Below are 16,486 nucleotides of genomic sequence, written 5' to 3'. Positions count from 1 at the left end.
TAGAAGCCTAACGTCCTCACTTTTCTCAGGGAGCAGAGGAGGGAAGGCCAGCCCTCCCCCACCCCCAGTAATGGAGATCTCCATCTTGGATACTGACAAAGCTCGGCAGAGCTGCTAGCTCCAACTCAGGCCTTGGAATAAATCTAGAGTCATCTAGCAGGTCACAAGAGCCTAACTTGGCCTGCCAGACTCAGCTCCACCCAGGGAAAAGTCACCCAGCTCAGGCGCCAGCCCCAGGAGTGGCTTTCTTCACTGGGTAATCAGACCCAGAGGCTGCCCCTCCCTTTAGCAGCCTCTACAATCAATTGAAATTCAGTAAACAGAAACCCTGAGACTGGCTCCAGGCTGGGATCCGTGAGTTTCTCACAAACCAGCCCCCAGGAAAAGCTACTGTTCGCTGAAAGGCCTCAACTCTACCCAGAACCTAGCCTCATCGCAGCACTCCAAACTCGAGAAAAAAGCCATCTCCCTCTTTTGTGATACTCAAAGCAGACCTCCCTCCCATTGAACTAACCTGGGAGGAGGATCACAGAGCATTTTTCTGCATGTTCAAAGAAACTGACTTAAGTAACCAACCAAGCCACAGAAACACAAGCAGACCAGAGACTCCAACAAGAGGCTGGTTATGGACACAAGGGAGACACAGGATTTTTCCCACCCCTCCCAAAAAATCAAAGAACTTTTTTTTGTACCTTTTATAAATGTTTTTTCTAAAAAATTTTTTTAATCTTTAATTTTTACCTTTTTAGAAAAAAATTGTTTTCTAGTAATTTTTTTTCCTCTTAAAATTTTATTTTAGGGGTATAAGTGTGTGTGCATTTTTCTTTCTTTTTTGTTTTTGTTTTGTTTTGTGTTTTGTTTAGCTCTACTGACCTTCTGATCTTTTTTCTTACTTTCTTATCCTTTTCACCTTTTCTTCTCTTTCGTTCTTCTTTATGTGACTTAATTGCTGCTCTGCACATGCTCAGATAAACCCGTATTCGATTATTAGACCTTATCCCCCATTGTGTACACACTTAATCCACAAATTTATTACTCAATTCAAAACCTCTTAGACTTAAATTCCTTAATAGCAGTATGACTTCTTCATACCTTTATAATATTTTAAGTATTTTTATTTTTAAGTTTTTCACATCTCCTTTATATCCCTCCCTTTCTCTCATTATATTCATGTTCTTCTCTGAATAGCTTGTTTTCGGTTCTGTAAAATATATCTAATTTTTACCTTTCTATTTTTTCTGGTCTCTTTTTGTTCCCTTTCTCTTCTTTTCTTTCTCTCTCTACGTACATCCTATCCAACCTATTTCCTGCTTTGAGATGAGGACTTAGTTAACTCTCCATGTGCCTTCCCACATCACTCTACTCCTATATTTTATGCACATCTCTTCCTAAACCTAATAATTTCTAGTTTACCAAATTCATTAATATATAGTTGTTTGATGTTGAATAGATTTATCTGTTGAACTAGAATTTACCTGTAGGCTATTGACTGTGCAAATACAGACTTTGGTTAATGCTTGCCTAAAGATAGTGTTCTAGCACAAAACTTGTGTTAATTCATCCCAAATGGGCAGAGTAAGCCAGAGAAACACAAGAAAAATGGCAAGTCCGGGTACCTCAACTCCCACTTATGATAATCAGGGGACAGAACAGATACTGAATAATCCAGAGGAGATTTCCCAAATAGCTCTACAAACACTGTTGGCAAACATGATAAATAAAAATATTGAAAACATACAAAGGACTCTGTAAGAGAGTGATAAGGAGAGAGAGGAGGCAATCCAAAAGTCTATACAGGAATATCATAAGTGTGAGGAAGCTACTCAAAAACTGATACAAGATTTGCATGAGCAGCTTAAGAATACTCAAAGAGAAATGCAGGAATGGTGTGAGCAGGCTGAGAACACTCAAAGAGACTTACAAGAATGGCATGAGAGGGAGGAAGTTAATCAAAGAGTAATATAGGAATTGAGAGAGAACGGTGAGAATACAAAAAGATCACTAAAAGCATTCATGGGATCCATTAACAAAGAGCTGAAGGAAGTCAGGGAGACCACAAAGGGAATGCTGAATGGAAATCAACAGGAGGAATGGGAGTTCAAGGAAACCATAAACAATCTGAGAATAAACACTGAACACCAAATTAAGGAAGTAAAGAAGTTCATACAAGATCTAAAACAAAGCTTCAACAAAGAATTTGAAACCATCAAAGCTGACCAAATAGAAGGAAGAGAAATAAAAAACAAAGTAGAAAGTCTCAACAGCAGGTTAAACCATGCAGAAGATCGAATCTCGGGGACTGAAGACAGCCTAGACATTGTAGAGAAAGAACATACAACCATCCAAGAGAAATCCAAGAAATATGATAGATCTATCTAACACTTGGAAGAAACCATCAGAAGGCCTAATCTAAGGATAATGGGTGTAGAGGAGCACCTAGAAACAGAAGTCAATGGTCTAGGAAATTTGTTTAACAGGATCCTAACAGAGAAATTTCCAAATATGCAAAAAGATAGGCCTATTCAAATGCAAGAAGCTATTAGAACTCCAAATAGACCAGACCAGAATAGGACATCCCACCATCACATTATAAACCACACAGGATCAATTCAGACCAAGGAAAAGATCCTTAAAGCTGTCAAGGAGAAAAGGTTAATCACCTGTAAATGGAAACCAATTAGAATCACCTCAGATTTCTCAGCAGAGGCAATCAAAGCAAGAAGAGCCTGGAATGATGTATGCCATGTTCTAAAAACAAACAACTATCAACCAAGAATACTGTACCCAGCGAAACTCTCCTTCATAACTGAAGGCCAAATAAAAACCTTCCATAGCAAAGAAAAATTGAAACAATACATCTCCACAAACCAGCCCTACAAAAGATTCTTAAAGATGTCCTACACATAGAAAACCAACAAGACCATAATAAAGGCCAAGAAATTGCATCCAAACTGAGAATCCAAGAACCATAGGAAGAACCCAGTTTTCCCAACCCCCAAGAAGGTGGATAACATGGCAGGAACTCCCAAATACCTCTCAGTCCTATATCTTAACATTAACAGACTTAACTCTCCAATTAAGTGACATAGACTGTCTAGTTAGATTAAAAACCAAGATCCTTCTATCTGCTGCCTTCAGGAGTCACATCTTGCCCGTGAAAACAAACACATTTTCAATGTTAAAGGCTGGAACAAAATCTACCAAGCAAACCACACCCATAAATGGACGGGAGTTGCAATCCTAATATTAGATAAAATAGCCTTCAAATTAAAATTTGTGAGAAGAGATGAAGAAGGTTGTTACATACTAATTAAGGGATCTCTCCTTCAGGAGGATATTACAATTCTAAATATCTATTCGCCAAACAACGGAGCACCCAAATTTATCAACGAAACACTACTTTCTCTCAAATCCCACGTAGATCCAAAGACATTAATTGTTTGGGATTTTAAAACACCACTTTACCCACGAGATAGATCAACTCGGCAAAAACTCAACAGAGGAACCACAGTTCTAAACAACTGCATAGATCAACTAGATTTAACAGACATCTACGGAACTTTTCACCCAGCAGCATCAGAATACACGTTTTTCTCAGCAGCACATGAAATATTTTCTAAAACAGAACACATTTTAGGCCACAGAGCAAACTTGTCCAAATTCAGAAACATTGAATTAATACCTTGCATTCTCTCAGACCACAAGGGAATAAAATTAGAACTCACCACCAAAAGCCACCAAACAAAGTCCGGTAAACATGGAGGCTGAAGAACACACTGCTGAATCTCCAGTGGGTCAAGGAAGAGATTAGAAAGGAAATTCAAATGTTCATGCTATTCAACAAAAAGGAGCAGCCAAATTACCAGCTCCTCTGGGACACAGGAAAGGCACTACTCAGAAGCAATTTATAGCTTTGAGTTCCTATATCAACAAATTGGAGAGATTTGAAACCAACAATTTGATGAGACATCTGAATCTCATTGAAAAAGAGAAGCAAGATAAACCCCAATCCATTAGACGGAAAGAAATAATTAAAATTAAATCAGAATTAAATGAATTAGAATAAAAAACTATAGAAAGAATCAACAAAACAAAGAGGTGGTTCTTCAAAAAACTTAACAAAATTGACAGACCCTTAGCAAATCTTATCAGAAAAAGAAGAGAACACACACAAATAAATAAACTCCAAGATGAGAATGGAAACATTACAATGGAAACAACCAAGATTCAGAACATTTTAAGGGAATATTTCTCAAAACTTTATGCTGAAAAGTTTGAGAACTTGGCAGAAATGGACCTTTTCCTAGCAAATATTGACATGCCAAAAATAAACCAAGATGAGTTAAACCAGCTTAACAGACCCATATCAAGCATTAAAATAGAAACAGCTATAAGCAACCTCCCAGCTAAGAAAAGTCCAGGACCAGATAGTTTTACAGCAGAATTCTACAAGGCCTTCAAAGCAGAGCTCACACCAATACTCCTTCAACTCTTCAATGAAATTGAATGAGAAAGCTCACTACCAAACACATTGTATGAAGCCATCATAACCCTCATCCCAAACCACTCAGGGATTCATCAAAGAAAGAGAACTATAGACCCATTTCTTTGATGAACATTTATGCAAAACTTCTCAACAAAATTTTGGCCAATCGACTTCAATTCATCCAAAAAATCATACACCACGATCAAACAGGATTCATTTCAGCGATGCAAAGCTGGTTCAATATGCGCAAATCAATTAATATTATTCATCACATCAACAGGAGCAAGGATAAGAACCACATGGTTATCTCAATAGATGCAGAGAAAGCATTCAACAAGATCCAACACCCCTTTATGATGAAGGTTTTGGAAAAATTAGGAATCCATGGAACATTCCTCAATACAATAAAGGCTGTATATGACAAACCTACAGCCAGTATTATACTTAATTGTGAAAAACTAAAACCATTTCCTCTTAACTCAGGAACAAGACAAGGCTGTCCACTCTCTCCACTTCTCTTCAACCTAGTATTAGAATGACTAGCTACAGCAATAAGACAAGATCCAGACATAAAGTGGATCCAAATAGGGAAAGAAGAAATAAAACTCTACCTCTTTGCAGATGACATGATCTTGTATTTACAGAATGACATAAACCCCACTCCCAAAATACTCAAGCTGAATCATAACTTTGGCAAAGTACCAGGGTATATAATTAACCCTCGAAAATCAATGGCTTTTCTGTATGCCAACAATGAGAAAAGTGTGTCTGAAATTAGGAGAACAACTCCAATTGTCATAGCCCCACAAAAAATAAAATACCTAGGAATTAGCTTAACCAAAGAAGTGAAGGACCTCTATGACAAAAACTTTAAAATCTTGAAAAAGGAAATCAACACAGAACTTAAAAAATGGCAACACCTCCCATGCTCCTGGATTGGAAAGATTAACATCGTGAAAATGGCAATACTTCCCAATGCTATCTGCAAATTCAATGCAATACCTGTCAAAATTCCAACCTCATTCTTCAAGCAAATAGAAGAGCCAATCCAAAAATTCATATGGAACAATAAAAGACCCCGAATAGCAAAAGCGCTCCTCAACGGAAGAACACTCTTGAAGGAATATCAATACCAAATTTCAAACTCTACTATAAAGCCATAGTAATCAAAACAGCTTGGTACTGACATAAGAAGGGACCTCAGGACCCATGGAATAGAATTGAATACCCAGAAATGACCCTACAGAACTATAGGCATCTAATTTTCGATAAGGGAGCTAAAAAAATAGAATGGAAGAAAGACAGCCCCTTCAGAAAATGGTGCTGGCAAAATTGAAAATGAACCCTTAAATATGTATTTAAATGTTTTTTTCTTTCGTGCATTTTTCTAACTCATTTATAAGATTATTTCTTTGTAGCTTTGTATGTCTCTCCCCCACAGTATAACCCCTGCTTTCACTATATTTGATGTCAGTATAATTTGTGGAGGAGATGGGGAAAAACAAGTCGTTTAAGGATACAGGTGGACCCGATGCGACTATGAGAAGAACAAGTTGTCATTTCAAAAACAAACTCTTCAACATTGGTGCCGGGAGGGGGGGACGGATTGGGTGGGAGCGCGGGGGGAGGCTGGTACGTGATGTTAAGGGTAAACAAAGGAGGAGGCTGCAATGCTTGATATGAAATGTACTCATTATCTTGCCCATGTAATTGTAACCCCTCTGTACAGTATGTTCACAAAAAATAAAAATTAAAATAAAAAAATACCTGAGCATTTAAACTTAATGAGTTTTATAAGAATTATTTAATCACACATGGAATTGTAATATTATTATCTAATTTTGAGATTAAATAATCAAAGAACTTTGCCTTATGAAAAAAAGTGGCAAAACTCTCATGCTCCTGGACTGGAAAGATCAACATGGTCAAAATGGCGATACTTCACAAGGATATCTTCAAATCCAATGCGATACCTATCAATATTCCATCCTCATTCTTCAAGGAAATAAAAGCGGCAATCCAAAAATGCATATGGAACAATAAAAGACCCCTTAATATCTAAAACGATCCTTAACAGAAAGAACAGTGCTGGAGGAATATAGTACCAAATTTCAAACTCCACTACAAAGCCATAATAATAAAAACAGCTTGGTACTGCCAGAAGAACAGACCTCAGGACCAATAGAATACAATTGAAAACCCTGAAATGAACCTACCGACCTATAGCCATTTAATCTTCGATAAGGGAGCTAAAAAAATAGAATGGAATAAAGTCAGCCTCTTCAGTAAATGGTGCTGGCAAAATAGGTTCATCACTTCTAGAAAACTAAAGCTAGATACTTATATATCACCCTGCACCAGAATTAACTCCAAATGGATCAAAGACCTCAGAGTCAAAGTAGCCACTCTTAAAACATTACAGGATGGAATAGGAGAAACCCCAGGTCTCCATGGCACAGGCCGAAATTTTCTTATAGAGACCCAGAAACACAACACATCAAAGAAAGGTTGGACAAATGGGATTGCATGAAATTGCAGATTTTCTGCATGGCAAAGGACATAGCTAGTAAGATCAATAGAAAGCCCACGGATTTGGAGAAGATCTTCACTAGCCATATAACAGACAAGGGTCTCATATCTAAAATATACTTGGAACTCAAAAAATTAAATTCCCCAACAAAAAAATTTCAAAGAAACAAGTGCCCAATAAGTAAGTGGGCTAAAGGCTTACAGAGAAATTTCTCAGAAGAGGAAAGAAAGATTTCCAATAGACACATGAAGAAATGCTCAACTTCTCTAGCAATAAAAGTAATGCAAATCAAAACAACATTGAGATACCACCTCACCCCAGTTAGAATGGCTATAATCAAGAAAGCTCATAACAACAGATGCTGGAGGGGATGTGGACAGAAGGGAACCTTACCGTATTGTTGGTGGGAGTGTAAACTTGTTCAACCACTTTGGAAAGTATTATGGAGTTTCCTCAAAAGACTCCACATAGAGCTCTCCTATGACCTAGCAATCCCACTTTTGGCCATTTACCCAAATATTCACAAACAAGACCACACTTAAGCTACCAGCACGACTATGTTTATTGCAGCCTTATTTACCCTAGCTAAAATATGGAACCAACCCAGATGCCCCTCTGTAGATACATGGATCAAGAAAATGTGGTATATATACACAATGGAATTCTATGCCTCCATCATTTGTTAGGAAATGGAAAGACTTGGAAAAAATTATATTAACTGAAGTAATCCAGGCCAAAGAAACTTAGGACCCATGGTTTCCCTTATTTGCAATAACTATTTTATGACTGAGTCAAGCAGACAAGTTCAGGTAAGTTGATGTTAGGGAAAAGAACACCAAGATATGTATTTCAATGTTTTCTTTTTCTTTCAGGTGATTGTTTCTAACACATTTATAAGATTATTTCTTTGTTTCCTTATATGTCCCTCCCCAATAGCATAACCCCTGCTTTCCCTGTATTTGAGGTTGGTATAATTTGTGGTGGGGAAGGGAAAAAACAAATCATTTAAATAGGTATACAGGTGAATCCATTTCAACAATGAGATGTATAAGTCACTATATGGAAAAACGAACTAACAACTTCGGTGGGCGATGAGGAAGATTGGGTGGGGAGACTGGGAGAGGATTGGAAGGGGAACCAAAGGAGGAGGCTACTATGCTTGATAGAAATGTACTCATTATCTTTCCCATATAATTGTAATCCCTCTGTACAGTATTTTCACAGTAAAAATTAAAATTAAAAATAATCATCTATTATTGTTATAGTCTTATATTTGACTTATTTACTTTCTAACAGTTTTTAAACTTTTTGCTTCTCTGCTGAAATTTATGTATTTAAATATTATCATCAAAGTATATCCTTTGGGTACTGGGGGCAGATTTTACAAAGTTTTTAACCAATGGCTTTAAGAATTCTTAATTGGTATATTATTTGTTTCATTTTTAATTTCAATTTAATTTATTGTGAAGGTAATGTACAAAGGGGTTATAGTTACATAAGGTAATGAGTACATTTCTTATGGAAGGAACATTGTTATCCCCTCCATGGGTTTTATTTCTACACTCAACTACTGTACTTTTGTTTTCTTTGTTCATGTATTTTCATTATAAATTTGATGGTTTGCAGTTATTTAGGTCAACTAAACAGTACAATACAATTCATTTTATTTTCTAAATTTCAAATTTTGAACTTCTTTTGTTTCTTTAGGGTAATTTTTTTCATAGTTTAATTTAATTTTGCATGATTTTTAACACATGTAAATTATTCAGACACATATATTTTGCTTTTAAAATATTTAACATGTGAATATTTAAAATTATTTCCTTAATTTACATATGGTAGGTAAATTTAAATAAATTTATTTTCTTATAGTTCTAAACATATTTTCCAGGTAACAAATACTATATTTTCAAGAAGCACATACTTTATTAAGAAAATCTTCATAACCTGGTTACTTTTTCGTAAATATTTGTACTTGAATTAAAAAAAAAGTTTGAGCGGGGAAGGTGATTTGTGGCTTCCATTTTCTAGCTATGGTAGTAACTGTGAATAGGGTTTGGAATTCAGGAGAGCCTGAGAATCTGAGACCTCATTATAAAAATATCCAGATTGAAATGATTAGAGATATGGCCATCCCTAGTGAGATATAGAGCAGCTGGTTATCACCAGTAACATCAATATTTTGTCAAAATAAAAGGATAAATGCTTCAAAATGTTCATTATTTAAAACTTATTTGCAAAGGTTCTCATGTCTACAATTTCTTATTTTTCAATTAACTTAATCTATAAGAATCCAAGTATATTGTAACTATTTTATTTCTACTAAACTTTTAAATAGTACAAGCAATATTATGATTTCCTATATTAAATTACTGTTACTATTTGTGGTAATTTCTTTTGTTTAATATGATAATAATAATCCAAATGTGTGTATGTGGTATGTGTGTGTGTTTATGTGGTTTTTGTGTGTGTATGATTTGTGAGTACATTGTAATGCTTGGGATATTACTGGATATCACTTGGGATAGCATTGTTTCACATATGCTAACCCAAGTTTTTACCTCTGAACTGTACTGTGCAGTTATAATGTAAATAGTGCTTTAAATTATGACTTTTAAATTTTCATTCCAAGTATGTTTTTTCAAAATTATATATGCTACAATGTGATCCATATTCTATCCATGTTAGCAAATTATATTGTTATTTAGAATATTTCCACTTCCAAATTCTTGCGTTTGTTGATAAAGGTTTTACTTTGCTTCTTTTCTCTCTTCATTCTTTTTGCCTTTAGATTTTACCTATTCTTTCTCTTTTTACTTTGGGAATTAATTATCACAATCTTATTACAATTTCTTTACATTGTAACAGGTCTATACAATGCTTTATTTTCTATTTTATTTTTTCCCATCTTCTCTGACTCAGTCCACACTATTAGGTGGATTAAAAAGAAACTTGATTCAGGACACTTTAATTATTTTCTTCCTCCTCTTCTCTGAAGACTTTCTGTTTTTTGAAACACAAAACCAATGACATACACAAAACCAATGACATACAGCTCGTGTGTGGTCCATCATTCTATTCTATCCCCTCTCACTCTCCTCTGTAGTACGGCTCAAGTCATTATCATTCAGGTTTATTGTGCTATAGTGTTATCTAAATTTTAACTCATTCCTAAATTAATTTTAGTTGTTTCAAGCATTCTCTTAAGACATTTTACTATATGTAATATCTGGGATCGTGTGTTTTCACAAAGTGCCAAATATGAGTGACTAACAAACATCTAGATAACTCTGTTAAATACTGGTCCATCTGCTCAATAAACTTGTATGTAAATTCAAGGAATACAGGTCAGTCAGAACAATTTTGTAAAATGCTGTAGCTTGAGCCCTCATACTAGTTTTGAATCTTATTACCATGTTTAATCTACTATAAGAACAGACACATAGAAGAATGTAACAGATTTATCAAAAATAAATTCTTAGTTTTATTGTCAACAGATTTTGAAGAGGATGCCATGACTTTATTAAATAAAAATAGAATCTTAAATGGGTGTATTGGCACTATTACCCCTTTAGATTTAAAGAATGAGATTAGACTACTTCCTCAAACCTTGTACAAAATTTTAAAATAAAATATGAGATGTAAAAACCTATAAAACATAAATGTAAAAATTCATGACATTGGATCAGTAAAGGTGGATCAGTAAAGGTTTCTAAAAATTTGACGTGGAAAGAATTAGTGGCTAAAGAAAAGAAGAATGTACTGGTTAATATCAACTGATAACCTTTTATAATTCTATGAAAGAAGTGAAAACATACCCAACAGATAGAGGGCACATATTGATTAATGGTACAATGTTAATGCTACAATGATACTGAGTCTTAAGTATTTTTATATCTTCTAATTCTATATAATTTTTCCCAAACAGGATATTTCTTTAAAGAACATATGTAAATTAATTGTCAATAGGAGAAGCATATGAAATAAGCTCCTCTTTAGTTTCTAAGAAAAATAAAATGAAAACTCACTAGTATGACCATAATATAAAAAGATGACGCAAAGTATAGTAATGCATTTGTGGAGAAATTGATATACTCCACATAAAGATTGATTTGTATAATACTGCAATCATTTTAGCAAGCAAGTTTTCAAGACTTCAAAAGGTCAAAGAGAATTGTATATGATTCAGCCATTACACTTCTATGTATGTACTAAAGAGAATTAAAAAACTTATTTGGACATAGAATGTAGTTCACTGACAGTGCACTTGAATAGTCTTTGTGAGACCTTGGAAATAATCCCCCAAAACGAATTTTGATAAGACACACAATAGAGGATGTATGCTGGACAAATTATTGTAAGTGAATTTTATATCTATTTTAATGTCTGTTCTAAAATTTACACCATTTCTACTTGAAGAAATGCAAGGGAAAATTAGGTTTGGAAAATCTGATTGTACAATTCACTTCCAAAGCACTAAATTGTATACTATAGAAGGAGATAATATATGGCATGTGAATTTCATGTTAGCAAAAAAAAAACTATTGTTAAAGATACTTCACATAAATTGAAGAATACCTAAAAAGATGTTTTCGGTGTTAGCTAAATCTATTTGTAAACTACAGCTTTTAGAACAAAGGTTTGATTTCTGTTTATTTTGAGGTTTTTGGTCTGTTTATTTTAGTTTTACAGAGATAACTCAATCAAAAGAGTATGTGATTACTGGAATACCTAGGGATTATGCATCACTTATAAATAATTGATACCCTTTTCTGGAAGAAACGTTTAGCAAATGACAGAAGACCCAAATCCGTACACCTGTGATTTATGAAAGCCATGTTACTTGCTCAATCCAATTGCTTTTCTCTACTTTGCTAGGAAAAAAAGTATTCTCAGGATAAGAGCCAATAGCAATGACAAGAAACAAATTACACAATAATCTTGATTTATTTGTGAAAATAACAAATGAAATAAAGCAATTCCATTTAAGGGGCTCTAATATTAGTATCTATGAAGATGTTCCTGAATGCCAACACTGAATTTTTGGAATTTTATTTTCTACCAACATATGAAAACTAGAATAATAAAACAAATACAGTCTTAGAGTAACCAGCCTTGGAATAAATTTCTTAATAGTTTTGAAATTACAAAAGAATTGAAACGATTAAAAATGATTCCTATGGAAATGATTTAAAAATGTTTAACATTTATTATAATTCAAATACCAAACAAGAGTAATTTTACATAATCATTACAAATATTATTTTATTACTATCGTAAAATAGAATAAAACACCAGTCTTGATATGTTATGATTATTTTTAATTCCTAATCATTACCTAAATATCTTAAACAATCTAAATAGTCATGTATTTAACATAGATGTAAATATTCTATACTTTTACTTATCATTTTCCAGGGGCATGTATTCATGTTTCTAAGAAATGTTCACAGCAGTTAAAAAATGCTTTTGTGAAATAAGGTAATATATTTTGTTGCTGCTGTTGTTGTTGTTTACAAGGCCTGTGCATTGTCCTTAAGCCTTTTTATGCTCAATGCCAGCACTCGGCACAGAGCTAATTCCTGTTTATAATGGCTAATTGGAGATAAGAATCTAACAAGTACTTTTCTGTCTGGGCTAGTTTCAAAATTTCAAAAACAAATCTAAGATCTCATTACTCAGAATAGCTCCATTTATAGGCGTGAGTCAGTGGCACTTGGTTTGATGTATTTTATGTTTTAAGATGTTTGTTTCATTATAATGTACATCATTCTACACATAAATGTAGACATATGTATATATTTCTGATGACAAATAATCTCTAAAAATGTATGTCTTTCTATTCACACACACACACACACACACACATATATGTATATATTTCTGAAGATAGACACTTTCTAAAACTTTATGCTCTTTTTTGACCTTTTTTCATTTCAAAGATATACAGTATATTTTTCCAAAAGTTTCCTAGAATAGAATGACTAACCTTCAATAGAAAGTAGTTTATTACTTTCAAGGGTATTTTAGATATACACATGATGTTGTAGTAACATTTACAGTATATTACTTGAAATGATTCTGTTCAAACTCTTAAATATTTGTGTGTAGTGGTGGGGAGAGAGGAAGTGAATTCATACTGGTTAGGAATTTGCAATACTTCAAAATTCTATTCAATAATTTGTTATAAGCACATTGTCAAGTTACCTGTTATGGCTTAGTTTTTTTGTTTCTTTATTTGTTCAATTTTTAATATGGATGTATGCACAGTGGTAACATTAAAATTATTAATCAACAAATAATTACAAAATCGTAGATACATATCAGACTTCAATAGTTAGCAATTATGATGCTAATATTAATTTTGATGATGATGATGAGGACCACAGTGTACCCTGATAATGACCATGTTGTGATTCTAAAGGAAAAAAAAACTTTACACAATTTTGAAGCTAGATTTCCCACATTGAATACATAGTAATCAACAGATTTGAATTACATACAATAAGAATAACAAGACGAGAGTTTCAATATCAAGAAATGTAATCACATAAACAGGTGAGACAGTAAAAACCCTAATGTAATTCCTACAGTCTCTTTCATGTATGCTCACTGTTCTTGGCGGTATTGTTTTTTTTATAAATAAAATCATTAATTTCCACATTTTGATGGAATAAGATGTACTTTTCAACTTAGTGTGATTAGTTCAAATAACATAAAAGCCATGGCTCTCATATACATACTATTCAATAACCAATGTTTTCCAGTAATATATTAAGAGTATGTTCTTCAATACAGCTGTAACACATGACAAAATTTACATAATACTACTTACATATCTGTAGTTACCTTAAAAGCACTTAGGCCTTAGAGCAAGGAGGTAAAATTTATTTTTATTTCTGCATGAAACAATTTGTGACTTTATACCAACAAACTGTATTTGACTCTTTCTTTATTTGTAAGCTAAGTTGGAAAATGTAAGGTCTCTTCACTCTTCTATTTTCTTGCTCTAGAAGTCAACAAATATATTCTTCATTATTTCTGGTAGATTACATCCATTTACAGATGGGAAATGTAAGGCCAACAGTCAATGTAGTGAGCAAAGAATGATAGCAGAATTTTTGTCTGAGGTCTTCACTCTGTGTGCTTACAAAGAGTAATTTGGTGATGGAGAGACCAATATGAAAAGACTATGGGGAAAAAGCATACTTTGTAAATGGTTGTTTTAGGACTAGGTGACAGTGATGAGTAAATGAAACAGGCTGGTGTCAGGGGCATGAAAAGTAGTACATAGAAATCATATTAGTGACAAAACCTGAGAAAATCTTGATCATTCATCTTATCTAATGGGAGGGAGTAGAAAGGTAAGAAGAAATCTAAGGTCCTTCCATAGGTCTGGCTAGCAACTGTATTAGTGATATTCTTAGTAATAAGGACCACAGGTGGAAATGATGGATTTAGAGGATAAAACTCTCTGATAGTTCTAAAGTTCATATTAAACAGATGCAAAGATAGGTCTGTTTAGACATCATCAAAATATCCACGACCATGGATATAAAAAAGGATAATAAAATTGGGGGGTATTATTGAAGGGAAGAGGAAAAGAAAAGTTCTCACACAAATGTGAGAATGTGAGCACCAGTGTGGACAAGATTGGAACAAAGAGAAAAACAAGGAACCAAAAAAGTAATAAACACAGATTTTCTGAAGTATAGGAAGGAAAGAATTTTCAGGAAGATATTGAAGGAAATATGCTATTTGGATTTGAAAAGTAAAAGGATATAGACAAGTTTAAAAATAACAGTGTTTTGTTGAAATTCATATTGATAAAATTTTGAGCCATAAAATTCTGATTCCATGAATTCAACAGATTCTGTTGATTTTAAATGCTGGGAACAAATACTTTTATCCTGACCTTAGAAAAATTATACAGATATAACTCTCATGAACTTTACTTAGAGGTATTCTGTGAATATTTTTGAGGACTTTGTTCAGCCAGCAGATTAGAGATTGAACTACAGCAGAGACAAGCCTAATTTGTCTTACAGTTCCAATTAGTGACCCATGTATCCACAATAGTTTGAGATTTTATTGAAATATCTTTAGATATATTTGGATATTTTATCAGCCTATTCGTTATAAATGTAGGAAAAGTAAAACCAAGTATTAGGTTGAACATACAGCTTTGCTGATATGACTGAAGACTCCTGGAATTGATTCCTCTTTAGAATAGAAAATGCCTCAAAATCCATCGACACATCATAACTGCCATATACTCTATTTAACTCTAGTTCTTGTTAGGGATATCTCCACACTGAAATAAATCAATGAACCTGCCACAAATTCTTGTATGTAGGAAGTACTCTTACAAACTTCAAGCTTTTATTGAATGGAAGAGTTCAGAGATTACCCTCACCAATAGGATTAAATGCCTATAGAGATAAGACATTTTGCTTTAATGCCTTTCTTTCATTTTCTTATACCCATTTGAAAGTAGGGAAGGATTCTGATGTAACAACAATACAATGGTGACTTGTTTTAACACAACGTCTAAGATCTAGTATTAATTCGGATACTTACTAATTAGCTCCAGATTTTATGGATATTTATATTTCTCCTGGGTAAACTAATGAGCTCCAAGAAAATGTCCCTAAGGAACCTTTCAATTCTAATATCACTGTTTGTCTCAAAATGCTTTAAATTCTACATCCTCTAATGTGGGCATAGGGTTATATTGTGGAACTTTTCTCCTCAGAGAGTGAGTACTACCCTATTGCTTAATATGGACAAAGTACCAAACAAAAAGTGGTAGTTGAACAATGTTCTTAGCAGTTTTTAGAGATGAAATGGAAATAGAGCAACTATGAACTCAAATGGAATGTGCAAAAAGACAGAGGCCCAAAGTAGAATGTGCCACGTAAATGCTGAAGTGTAATTTGAAATTATGTGTTCAAGTTTGAGGGTATGTTCAAAGTCCAGCTTCAGACAATGTAATTGGATATCTTCGGGGGAAACTGTTTTAAACTATTCTGGGATAATTGTACAAGTAGAAGCCCCTTAGTCTGACTCTAATCAGCTACAACATAATCAACTTAGGGATTATCTTCCAAGTGCAAAGTGAGAAAAAGAGGGCTCATCAGAGTTAGTGTTCAGGTTGAAGTACGTCTTCATTTATTTTGGAGCATTAAACTAGGAAAAAGCCAAGTAAACATTTTGCAAGTACCTTAATTAAGTGGGATTGGGGCTGAGGGTTTATCCAAGCAGAAGGGTGCCCTTCCGGCAGGCACAAAGCCCTGGGTTCAGTCCTCAGCCCTGGAAAAAATTAAGTGGGACGTGTTATATTGGTCTCTTTTTAACTTGGAAGTTATAGATTATGTCCTTTTATACTTGGAACAATGATCTGTGGTCAGTTATTTCTTCTCTTCAGCTTCTTTTGCCCTTCCACTTACATCATTTTTTATTTAAGGAGA

Source organism: Dipodomys ordii, unplaced genomic scaffold, assembly GCF_000151885.1.
Source record: "Dipodomys ordii isolate 6190 unplaced genomic scaffold, Dord_2.0 Scaffold1000000201, whole genome shotgun sequence".
NCBI classification, from domain to species: Eukaryota; Metazoa; Chordata; class Mammalia; order Rodentia; family Heteromyidae; genus Dipodomys; species Dipodomys ordii.
The sequence above is the reverse complement of the archived record's forward strand: the minus strand, read 5'-3'. Positions refer to the sequence as shown.